The sequence below is a fragment of the Taudactylus pleione genome, unplaced genomic scaffold, assembly GCF_031769625.1.
Source record: "Taudactylus pleione unplaced genomic scaffold, aTauple2 ptg000435l, whole genome shotgun sequence".
Lineage (NCBI taxonomy): Eukaryota > Metazoa > Chordata > Amphibia > Anura > Myobatrachidae > Taudactylus > Taudactylus pleione.
In genome coordinates this window covers 168,710-180,977 of record NW_028284837.1, presented here as the reverse complement: position 1 = coordinate 180,977, position 12,268 = coordinate 168,710, and the positions used below count along the sequence as shown (strand labels likewise).

General features: G+C 43.4%; 1 pseudogene; it reads right to left on the bottom strand.

The window, feature by feature from the left end:
* LOC148505870 (extracellular calcium-sensing receptor-like) overlaps nt 1-9,451 on the bottom strand; it is a 43,225-nt pseudogene extending 33,774 nt beyond the window's left edge.
* Between the last annotated feature and the right edge of the window lie 2,817 nt (nt 9,452-12,268).

Here is a 12,268-nt window from a genome sequence, read left to right as displayed (position 1 = left end):
ATGATAGTAAATTCCCGATTTGCAAAAAAGTGATTTCTTTTTCACCCGAGATAGCAATCTTGGATCAGAATGAATCTTAGTAAATTTACCCCTAATAAACTCATTAGCTTGTTATGTATATAGTGATTTATTTAAAATAGTAAGGAACATTTTGTAGTTATTAAACACTTAAAAACAAATTCTCCTTACCTGTGGGTATCTGAAGCCCCCCAAAACATGAGCCAAGATGATTGAGTTTGAGGAAATTGTTGATCCAATAAGGGCAGGGAAAGCTGGTCTAGAATTACACTTATTATTGGAGGTGAGTGGGATGAACTCAGTTAGGAATTGTAAAGCTCCTTGTAAGACATGATGTGGTACATTACAGGTGTCATACATCTGGAACCCTAGTGTTACATTTGGGAGAATATTGGGATCTCTATTGATCTCTTCAATAGTGTGTATCACAATCTGAATCTGATTGTAGAAGTCCAAACTGAACCTTTAGGATAGATAGATAAAAGATTATAAAATATTTCCCTGTGTTCCTTAATCTAAATACAACCTTACAATAAATTGTTTTCACAGTATCTGCAAACAAACATAATCTTATTGCTAAAAAAAAACATTTTAAAATTGGGCTAGTAATTCTGTTCCTACTACTTCCATATTGCTAGGTGGATGCCCATTGCCTGGATCAGGAACATATTTCAGTACAGTATATTTGGGATCTTATAATTCTGCGGAAATTTTGAAGGATGAAAACAATAAAACTGTCTCAGTAAAGTCCAATCATTATTTTTAAAAAAATGCAATTTATTGCTTATAATGCTGCTCAGTTCAAGCCTATTTTTTACTTTAATTGAAGATGAGCATGACAGGACATCAGGATTATCTTTATTACATGTGTCACATTTATATTTTTAAGTATTTTTATAACTGTTCTTTGTCCAAAGTGCAAATGTTACAATGTTTTATAATGGTTTATATCATCATGTACAGTTTTATACTGTAGTTTTGTCTGGAGAAGGAAAACACATATCACCATTATTAGGAAAGCACTTCATCCTTTTTTAATTCTTAAATTGATACTATGGGGTCTATTCATTATGATAAAATTATGTTATGTGATACTTTAGTTTTAAAATTGCCATGTTTTTTTAGTAAAAAAAAATGAAATTCATCAAATTCTTCTTACTAAAGTATCACTTATGAAAAGCTGCTCCTTTAGTGGTGCCAGCTTTTCAGAAGTGTAATTCTTTCCCACTAAAGTTGCGGTATCTCCTTACTTTTCACACAGCTGCCACCTCCTGCCTGGCATCAGCACTCCCTATAAGGTAATTCAGCCTCTGATCTAGTTCTTGATAAGGAAAACATTCTAAAACATTGTATAGTTTATATTAAAGTGCCATAGTGTCTGCCAATGCACTGCCACTCTATTTCTAGATGTGCCATGTTTGAAGTTGAACTGCTACGTGTTTGTGATGCCCACTGCTGTTGCTTATCTTAGTCAGCCAGCTAGCATGGTACAACCTTTTGGCCTAAACTGGATGAAAACGATATTGTAAGCTGTGAGGTAGTTGAAATTGAGTGGAAATTACTGGAAACTAATTTTACTTAGGTTAATAAAACTGTAGGAACAAAAACAGATGCAAATTATGTGATGTTTTTTTTTTTTAAACACATCCAAAAACCATAACACTTAAATGCGGTATTGGCAAAACCAAATCTTGACAATGAATTAGAACCAAAACCAAAACATGGTGGTCACCACACATCTCTAATATAAACTGAAGATGTGTACTGTACCTATTTATAGATATCACTCTTTTTTGGAAGTGCACAGGAAACCCCGATTAAACAGAAAAATTGTCATAAAAAAATGAGAACATCAGTAATATAAGACTCACTTACAATGTACACAAGGTCTTGGGTGGTTTCTCATTGAATGTAAGTTTTTGGTAAATTCTGTCAATATGAATACTCAATAATACTCCGATCATGATATCTCCAGGTTCGGTTATCCCCTCCAGCACTGACATAGGTGGGAGTCTGCATCTCTGATCCATGGAGCAGACCATTAAAATGAGGAAGAAGGTGACATTTATATATACTGTATATGCAAGGTCCATGATGTTTGAATTAGACAGTAATCATCTGTAAATATCAAATATCGATCACTTTTATTCACCACATTTATCAAATGGATCCCCTGGCATGATTTGTGTACTGTATGACTATGTACAACTCTGAGGTATTTGTATTAAGTCAAACCAGTAACTTTCTATATACTCTTGGGGTGACCAAGGGGATGCGGTCAATATTCTGACCGCAGGTTTTCTGGCAGTCAGAATTCCGGTGCTGGAATCCCGACACCTGTCAAAATCCCGAAACTGGCATCCCGACTGCCAGAATCCCGAATGTAAGTAGCAGTGTTAGGAGTAAGAGATAGGCACTAAAAGGGGGAGTATTAGGTTAAGGGTGCGGGGAGGGGGTAGGAGAGTTTAGGCACTAGGAGGGGAGGTTTAGGTTAAGGCACAGGGGAAGGTCAGGTTATAGTCCAAAAGGTGTCTATAATCTAACCCTGTTGGGATGTATGATGGTGGTGTAGTGACAGTGATGTGTATAGATGAGGGTGTATGATGGAGGTGTAGTGACAGTGATGTCTATAGATGAGGGTGTATGATTGAGGTGTAGTGACAGTGATGTGTATAGATGAGGGTGTATGATGGAGGTGTAGTGACAGTGATGTGTATAGATGAGGGTGTATGATGGAGGTGTAGTGACAGTGATGTATATAGATGAGGGTGTATGATGGAGGTGTAGTGACAGTGATGTGTATAGATGAGGGTGTATGATGGAGGTGTAGTGACAGTGATGTGTATAGATGAGGGTGTATGATATAGGTGTAGTGACAGTGATGTGTATAGATGAGGGTGTATGATGGAGGTGTAGTGACAGTGATGTGTATAGATGAGGTGTATGATGGAGGTGTAATGACAGTGATGTGTATAGATGAGGTGTATGATGGAGGTGTAGTGACAGTGATGTGTATAGATGAGGTGTATGATGAAGGTGTAGTGACAGTGATGTGTATAGATGAGGTGTATGATGGAGGTGTAGTGACAGTGATATGTATAGATGAGGTGTATGATGGAGGTGTAGTGACAGTGATGTGTATAGATGAGGGTGTATGATGGAGGTGTAGTGACAGTGATGTGTATAGATGAGGGTGTATGATGGATATGTAGTGACAGTGATGTGTATAGATGAGGGTGTATGATGGAGGTGTAGTGACAGTGATGTGTATAGATGAGGTGTATGATGGAGGTGTAGTGACAGTGATGTGTATAGATGAGGGTGTATGATATAGGTGTAGTGACAGTGATGTGTATAGATGAGGGTGTATGATGGAGGTGTAGTGACAATGATGTGTATAGATGAGGGTGTATGATGGAGGTGTAGTGACAGTGATGTATATAGATGAAGGTGTATGATGGAGGTGTAGTGACAGTGATGTGTATAGATGAGGGTGTATGATGGAGATGTAGTGACAGTGATGTGTATAGATGAGGGTGTATGATGGAGGTGTAGTGACAGTGATGTGTATAGATGAGGGTGTATGATGGAGATGTAGTGACAGTGATGTGTATAGATGAGGGTGTATGATGGAGGTGTAGTGACAGTGATGTGTACAGATGAGGGTGTATGATGGATGTGTAGTGACAGTGATGTGTATAGATGAGGGTGTATGATGGAGGTGTAGTGACAGTGATGTGTATAGATGAAGGTGTATGATGGAGGTGTAGTGACAGTGATGTGTATAGATGAGGGTGTATGATGGAGATGTAGTGACAGTGATGTGTATAGATGAGGGTGTATGATGGAGGTGTAGTGACAGTGATGTGTATAGATGAGGGTGTATGATGGAGATGTAGTGACAGTGATGTGTATAGATGAGGGTGTATGATGTAGGTGTAGTGACAGTGATGTGTATAGATTTAGTTACAATAACATGCTTATAATACAGTACTTGTCTTATACTTACATGATGACTGTGCTTTCTCTTCCATCCTCATTGCAATCACCCAGCTTTATAGTAATATGTAACTGTAATTACATGCAATGAAGTGAATCAGTAAATATATGATGATGCTTATAGTATACATCTCAGTGATCTATTGTAATTTAAGGAAAAATAATTATACATAATTGTACAGATGTGATTTCCCAGCAGCTGGTAGTGATAAATTATATCTAAGTAACTGACAGTCAGAATTTATTATTTATATAGATAGAAGTATATGGAAGATTTATTACTTAAAATTTATGTAGAATTTAAATTACTGCAGATTTTTTTTCAATAAATATATTTTGCTGATGCACATACAGTATGTACTTATCTAGAGTTGGACATTACTCCTATGTTTTGGCTTCAAAGAAACATTTTCATAATGTGCAAAGGGCTGCCATCAGAAATTTTGGGGCCTGGGACTAACATAATCGGAAGCCCCCCCCCCCCATTTATTACTGTCAGTGCTCTGCCATCTACCCTGCCCCTTTCCCAACGGTTTCCCACTTACTGTCCTAATTTCTTTGAAGAAGACTCTGAGTCGTTTCTTTTGGCTTGTTCCCTGCTAGTGCTTCTTTCCGACAGACCCTGCTCCATATGCGCTCCTCTGACCTCTCCCTCCAGCACCGCTGCGTGACGTCATGACATCACACACGCCAACTACAAATTATTGAACCAGGTGTCCTGTTACTGTAGGTTGTTGGAGGAGCGGCCCTCCCTCATCCATTTACAATTTACTTATTGGTGACCTGGATGGTGGCAGCTCTCAGTAACAGCAGCCAGGCTTCCTTTTTTATTTTTCAAGGGGGTAGTGCGGGCTGTGCAGTGGGTCAGTTGCGGTAGCATTAGGAGTGGGCAGACAGGTCCCGGTGTGGACCTGTCTGCGTGGACCTGTCTGACCCGGCGTGGTTCAGCCAGGGCCCAGGACTCCAGTCCCAGCATTACCCCCCGTTTGGGGGCCCTGAATGTGCGCATTCATCCTTGCAAAGACTTTGACGCAACTTACACTATTGACTCCTAGAGGTTTATTTACTAAGAATCGTGTTTGGCCGAGATTGCATTCCTGTGCGGGTTTTCCCTGATTTTGAAACATGGAGATTTACTAAAGGGAAACACGGGTGTAAAAACATGACTCGATCTTCAAAACATGGCTGAATACACAAATAGAAGTCACTACACCATAGACCAAACTCACAAGTACTTTCCATGGACAGGAATACAAGACAGTGATTTAAAAATAATTGTGTTTTGCAAACAAAGCGAACATGGAGCAAATTTTGGCCAAAATAGAAGTTTCAAATAGACTACCTCATCCGTAGCGTGTTAGCATGTGTTTGTAGTTTAAATTAATGTGCACACAGTTATGATGCCTATATTAGGTGCCAAAGCAGGGGAATTAATCTCTCTGATTCCAGCATGGCAGAGTTTGTAACTTCAGACATCATGCAGAATGCTGTGGGATCACTGACAGTCTGCTGCCAGTTTACATGCGGCCTCACAGACCCATTCTGCACATGCGCAGAATGGGTCATGCGACCTGTGCAGATTACTGAATATCGGGAATCTGCATTCACCAGTGCACTAGCATGCACTGCTGAACCAGGTCCACAATCAACAGGTTACTCAGGTATCATGGAGGCTGCACAGATCTCTTTTTTTTGGGGACATGTGAACCTGAACACATTGTCCACTAGGGAGGGCATACAGATGTTCTGGCTCAACAGTACCGACTATCTCCATCTATATGACCATATCGAAATGGACATAGATCCTGAGATAGCATGCTCACACACTGTCTCAGGTTCGCATAAACTCCTTGCTGTGTGATACTTTCTGGCTACTGGTTATTTTCAGTCTTTCACTTGTAGATTTGTTGGGATCTCACAACCCATATTCTCCTGCTACCTCACCCAGGTCAAGGCAGCCTCTGATGGAATCCTGCTTCTGATTCATTAGCCAGGAGTCACAGTGGTATGCAGACAGGGTAACCTTTTATTGCATTGCAGGCAAGCCTAATGTACTTGATGCAAAATACTGTGCACACAGTCAGTCATCCCCAATGAGACATTTGATGCTGGACAAATGCCTTAGGAATGGCTGCTTGGTAAGTACACATTACACTGTCCCTTTAATGGAAACCATTTTCTTATATGTTAGTTGTTACAATAGTTTTTTTTATTTTTATTTTGCCTTCCAGGTGATTCTGTGTATGGCTGTTTCTCCTGGATTCTAACTGTTGTCGCTTACAATTCTCCTATTGAGCACAAGTATAATTATGCACATAATACAATATTCTTTTGGACTATTCAAATCTCAGTTCCATTGTCTTGATAAGTCTGGTGGTATTTTGCTGTATTCTTCTTAAAAAATCTTGGACAGCTTGTAACAAGCTCCCCAGCCCAACTTTGCAATAGACATTGAGCAGGCAGTGGAATTTGTTGCATCAGGAGACAGTCTGAGCACAGAAAGTTGGAAGCAGGTAAGGCAGCAGTTAATCGGAGAGTACTTCACTAGTAATTGTCTGTATCCCCTATTGCATGCAGGGGGTGGGCTTTTGAGTACCTAGAATCCCCTCCTGTGATGATCCTTCAATGTGCCACACTGATTATTATAATTACTTATTTTGGGTGAGACGTAGAACATTGTCTCCATCTCATATGGTGACCTTATGAGAGCAGAAAGGGGCTTGGGCAGTGTTCGGAGCTGCCACAAAATGGTTCAGTCAAGTTTCTCCTAGGCAGCTACCATGGGCCTTGAGTATCAGTGACTCAGGGACTGATTCAGAGATGGATGAAATTGCAGAGCTGCACACAAGTGGTGGTGCAATTCTGTTCATCTTAATGTAAATACAGGAGGAGGTGTAAGATACCTCCTTGAAAGCACCATCACAACCATTGCTACAGTACCAATGATCACAATGGTTTATACTTTATTTAGTCTGCAGGAGCTGAATCTTTGCACAGCCAGACCATGTGCTGGCCACTTCAGAGGCCAAGAATCTGCATCTGTTAATGCAGATCCTAACTTTGTCCCTCCCGGAAAAATGGGGGTGACACGTCAATATTTCCAGGAATGATTCCCAGCCATGCACTTGCTCCCCCCAAGTGCTGCAGCATATCCATCCTGCTGCGGCTTGGGAGGGTCTGCGAGCATAATCGCAGGACCTATTCTACACATGCGCAGAATGGGTACTGTGCAGACGGAGACCCGGTAACATTGAATATGTACATTCATCATTGGATGAGTGTACAACACTGAGAAAGGTGCAGCAAAAGCATTAAAACAGCTGTCGGACTAAGGACTGAGGGCCTCATTCAGCAAGGAACGCACGCTAGCAGATGCATGCACCCGGCTGCTACGAGAATATGCTAATCAATGCATACACATGGAGACAGCATCACAAGATGCAGGCGCCCAGCCTATACTAAGCCGCCCATCTCCCTTTACTCAAAGCCTGATCAGTATGCAAGATAGCGGTAACATCGAGAACCATCGACCACATTTGCATAATAGTGGTTGACCAGAACTCGCGCAGGATTTTGCCAACTTCATATGTGCACAGAGTCTCATCACTGCGTCCGTCGCTGCACAGGCTTAATTATGCAGGCCCCTAAAATGGCATGCACAGGCACGCCTCCATTCGTCCGACCACACCCCATCACCACCCACTAACGGCACTTCCTGTCAATCCATATCGGAATGGGTCTGCGTGCACACAGCGTGTAGTCTGCGTATGCTTACCCGATCGCACTGACTAGTTCGTGCACGTAGACAACACAGCACCCCTTTATGGACTGCACTCTAGATGGACAGGACAACAACTCAGCAGCAGCCACAGTTAATTGACAGGACAAGTGACACAGTAGCTGCAGCACCCACTGAAGGAAGCCCCCCTTTACAACAACATAGCAGCAGCCTTCAGCCCAAGATCCAAACTGGACACAGACACTGAGTGACTGACAGTCACTGACTACACATCTGCTAACTTCTCTCTCCACAGCCGGAGTGAAAATGGCGCTGAGAACCTTTATACTGTATAATCCAAAACCCGTGAGAATCAGACAGTGGGTGGATGATGCTTTGCCTCGTTTTTAGATCTGAGTCACGTGGGAAACCTCGAGTGACGTTCGGAACTCGATCCAGATCTCAAAGTTTGGGTGGTTCCGATTCTCAGAGAACCGGACCCTCTCACCTCTAGAGTGGACCCCGTCATGTTGGTTTGGGTTTTGGATCTAGTTTGATCTGGTATTGGATAACCAACCTCAAGTGCTGTGGTTTTGGATTTGGATAAAAATTAATAAAACAGCTAAAATGTCTGAATCCAAACCCTGTGATCATTTTTTAAATCAGAGTTCCGAAACAGCAACAGATCCAAACCGGGACTCGGTTCAAACCGTGTCACTTAGTGAATCCGAACCTTGACTTGATTATACCCGGAACCCTTAAATTCAGGTGTGTTCAGATATCTCCACATTTCTCAGCCAATGAGCGGTTCCCAGCATTGACTTCAATGGTGGATAAAGCTAGGTTACTAAAGGTTGCCTAGCGGTTCTCACCATTAAATTAATGATGGGAACCACTCATTGGCTGAGGGGTGGAGGATCGCCTCTCTCAGCCAATGAACACTCAGCCAATGCATTTTTATGGGAAATTCAGTGGCTGAGCACTTATTCGTAAGGTACAGTCCTTAGAGGATTGTACATGTCCATGAGCTCCAGTTTTATTTAATTTTCTAAAGACATGGATGCCTACATGGGGTTCAACATAGGGGTAGGTGAGTATGGATTTTTTTTACAGGTTATGTGGATGCTACATGGACAAGATGGCATGAATGGCTTCAGGGATTGTAGGTGAGTATGTGTGAGTGTGAGTGAGTGAGTGAGTAATTTAGTGAGTGTATGTAAGATAAAATAATAAACCATTTGGTGTCTGTATCCTATGTTTATTTTTATATTTCTGCATGTCAACTAGGTACCAGCAGGCCCTTAATGCCCTGCATTATTTCAACTATTTTTTACACAATCAACCCACCACCCAAGGGTGCTGTGTATAACTAGGGGTTCTCAGCCCAGGCATGGGGTGCCCTCAATGGGGGAACTCATTTATTAGAGGGTCCCCACCTCCCCAAGGATCTCCAACCTGGACTGACTAGCTGTCAGGTGTTAAATGCTTTTCCAGGGGGACCTGGTGAAATGTTCCCACAGCTGCGGAATTACAGACCCACTAAAAAGAGTCCAGTGCTGGTTGTGCAAAATACAGGAACCCTACATTAATGTATTTTTACAACCTAGACCAGTTCAGAAAAGCCCAGTGCTAGATGTGCTTTTAGGGGAGATGCCATGTTATAGGGCCCACACTGCACCCTGCACCCATAAATGTTTATACTTACCTTTCCGCCATCTTCAGAGTGCTGGGGGAAAATTTACTAAGATTCAATTTGGTCCCGATTTGTCCCGTTTTTCAACTTAAAAAATTGGGAATTTACCAAGCTCCTGGTTTTGACAGGATCGTTTTGATTGATGGTGTATTTGGTCGATCCTGTCTGATTTGAAGTCCCAATTTAAAAGGACGAGTTTGTCTCCCGAACAAGCTTCCTGCAGATGTCAGTGAAATATGTGCAGACTGTTTGTTCATTTTTTTTATTTTTAGGGGTTATATTTTTTTTTTTAAAAATGACGTGAGGTCTCCCACCAAAAGCATAACCAGCCCCGGACTTGCCAGCCTGTCCTGGTACCTAAAATTATGGGGATCAAAACATCTAGGGTTCCACCATAAATTAGGTACCAGCACCAGGCTGGTACTTGTTGTTCTCCAAGTACCAGGTCGTGGGGGGAGGCTTGCTGGGACCTGTAGTTCCACTGTAAAGACAATGGCCCTCATTCAGAGCCGTATGCTCTGAGCAGAGCGCACGCTCTGAATGAGGGCCGGGCTCCATTTTCATGGAGCGTCCTCCTGGACGCTCGTATAGCTGTGGGTCACCACCCACAGGCTATACGAGCGTGCAGTGTGATGGTCGCGATGGTCGAGACCATCGCGACCATCGAATTTGCGACCCGGAGCCTAAGGTTGAGGTTTTCAACCGCAAGCTCCAGAGTGATTTTGGCTCTATCAGAGCCAAAATCACTCCCACTGACATCACTAGTGATGTCAGTGGGCCGGCTTTTGACGGGAGGCGTTCCCGTGGGAACGCCCCCGTCAGGGAGGCACGCCCCCGGCACACCCACCAAAGGGGGCGTGCTGTCAATCAACATTGACAGCACGCCCCCTTTGATCGGACACAACGAGCGAAGGACTTTCCTTCGCTCGTCGCGTCTGGCGCATGCGCACGACGGAGCTCCCTCCGTCGTGCGCATGCTCAGTCCATAACATCGACCCACTTGCGAGCGGACAGCCGCTCGCGAGTGGGTCTGAATCAGGCCCAATGTTGTTAATTCTATTTTTTACACACTACATAAACTATGAACCCGCCACCCACCACCCTAGGGTGGTGGGGATTGCCATGGGCTATCAGCCTAGACCAGGGATGCCCTGGAGAAGGGGACCCCTTTGCTCGGGGTGTCCCCAACTCCCCAGTGATACCTGGCCTGGGCTGACTAGCAGCCAGGACTTATGATGCAGCTGGGGGGCCTAGTAAAAGGGCTCCCCTGGCTGTGGCATCAGCCCCCGCTAGAAAGGGTCTGGTGCTGGTTTTAATTACAGGGGGAATTGCAGATAGAATTGCAAAGCTGTCGGCATGCATACATCATATCTATAGCCTGTGTGCATACATCATTCAGTATCTATAGCCTGCCCCCTATATACATAAGCAGCCTGCCCCAGAGTGACAATGACAACAGTAGCCAGCTCCTATGCACAGCGTCAGTAACAGCACATTCACAGCCCCCTCTCTCTTCACTCAACACAGCTGGTGTGAAAAATGGTGGTGATTGTGGGAGCTTTAATACAATCCAAAACGGCGAGAATCCGACAGCGGGATGATGACATTTTGCCTCGTTTTGAGATCCGAGTCAGGCGGGAAAACCCGAGCTCTGACTCAAATCCCCTAAATTCGGGTGGGTTCGGATCTCTGAGATCCGAACCTGGTCATCTCTAGTTCTCACTGAACTTTGTGCTTGGATATTGCAAGGAAATAACATTTTGCTCACCCTGCTTATTGATTCTTTATATTATTCTACACATCTCTGTCTATATCACTGCTGTGACGTTGGGCCTGATTCAGTGTTGGGAATAGAGGGTCTGATTTAGCAATGCAAACAAGTGCACTGTTGATCGCAGATTCCTGATTATTCAGCGAGTGTGTGAGGCTTACTCAGCTGTCTGGTGGCCCGACACCATCCGCCATCATGATCATCGACCACCGATGGTTGTGATGGTGATCCCAGCCTGTGTCGCAGTGCTGGGATCGCAAATGCAATAGGGGCTGTCATACACCTCCTGCTGCATTTGCATAATAGCAAGGATGGATTTGCAAAGCTGCCGGCGTGCATACATCATATCTATAGCCTGCGTGCATACATCATATCTATAGCCTGCATGCATACATCATATATCTATAGCCTGCGTGCATGCATCATATCTAAAGCCTGCGTGCATACATCATATATCTATAGCCTGGGGACAAAAAAATGAACAACAATCAGTCCCATGTCACCTAGCTGCTCCCTTCTATTTGGATCCAAGCACCTGCAATTTCCACCACCAACACCAGCATCATCATCGACATCCTCATTCATGACCGGAAGTAGTCCTGCATCCAATATCACAAGGACTGACTCCTTTCCTATCCATTTTTCCTCAGAATGGTCCTTGAGTGCTACATCTGCTGCTGCTGTTGCTATTAGTGGATCTTTATCCCATAAGGGGACCAGGAAGAAGACTACTTTTAGTAGTTCAACCAACAATTGACTGTCAAACAATTCTTTGCGTTTGCGAGCTAGTATGATAGCAAACACCCAGTTGTACAGCGGATTACTGACACCATAACAGCTATGCTGGTATTAGATGTGCATCCAGTATCCGCCATTAATGCAGCGGGTTTTAGACAGTTAATGGAGGTCCTGTAGCTCCGCTACCATGTCCCTTCTAGATTCCACTTCTCTAGAATACCAATTCCCAATCTATACAAGGACATTAAAAAATCCTTACTAATGTCCTCTAAAATAGCATTGTGCCCACTGTCCACTTAACCACAGATATGTGGATAAGTAGGACAGGGCA